The following is an 835-nucleotide window of genomic DNA, read 5'->3' as shown; positions in this document are numbered from 1 at the left end:
TATTTTGAATTTTTTCATATTGCACCTTTGGAGCTTTCTAACTCGAAAAGTACTCAATGAAGAAACATTTCATTACAATGTTTTGGAAAGCTCTCGAGGTCAGCTACAAGAATATGTAATAAAAAATAGGGGATGCCGTTTAAAAAAATTGAGGTAACTTTCATGTGACTTTCAAATAATTCTTCAAGGTCAAAGCAATGGTACCATCTTATGGTCTCCTCGAAACCAAACAACTTTTATCTGAAAAATTTTTCTCTCCCGTGCTTGATTTTCGACATATTCGACTGGATGGATTAAAATGGTCCACCTTGTATGTGTACGATATAGTTAAATAGCAACATTTCTGGGCTTTAACGTTTAATTTTTATAATTTACTTTTTTTTATTAAAATAAATGAAACAATATTTAATCTTGATTCTTAATTATTCTAAAACTTTGAATGTCATTTTCATATACAATATAGATTAAAATAGAGATAGAGATAGAGATTCATATACAATATAGATTAGCACCAATTTTTGAAAAATTTTTTCATTATTAATCTGGTACGGACAATACAAACATCCTTAATCAAATATATTTAAACGATAAAACAATTAGTAAAGAACCGTCACATCATGCCAACTTGCTTAAGCGTATTAACAACATTTCTGTTATACGTTTATATGTTGGTACTTTTAAAAAAAAGTACTTCTATAAACTTGTAACGGTTATTTATATTATAAAAATATAGAAGAAGACTATTGTAGCTTTACTTGTAATGATGATAAACGATATTAATAGTCCGACGGACATACTTGTGAGGTCCTACTATAATTATCAATTGATAAGATAA

The sequence above is a fragment of the Odontomachus brunneus genome, unplaced genomic scaffold (assembly GCF_010583005.1).
Source record: "Odontomachus brunneus isolate Ranch 3 - 2012 unplaced genomic scaffold, Obru_v1 Obru_scaffold_206, whole genome shotgun sequence".
NCBI classification, from domain to species: Eukaryota; Metazoa; Arthropoda; class Insecta; order Hymenoptera; family Formicidae; genus Odontomachus; species Odontomachus brunneus.
This window is presented reverse-complemented; position numbering follows the sequence as displayed.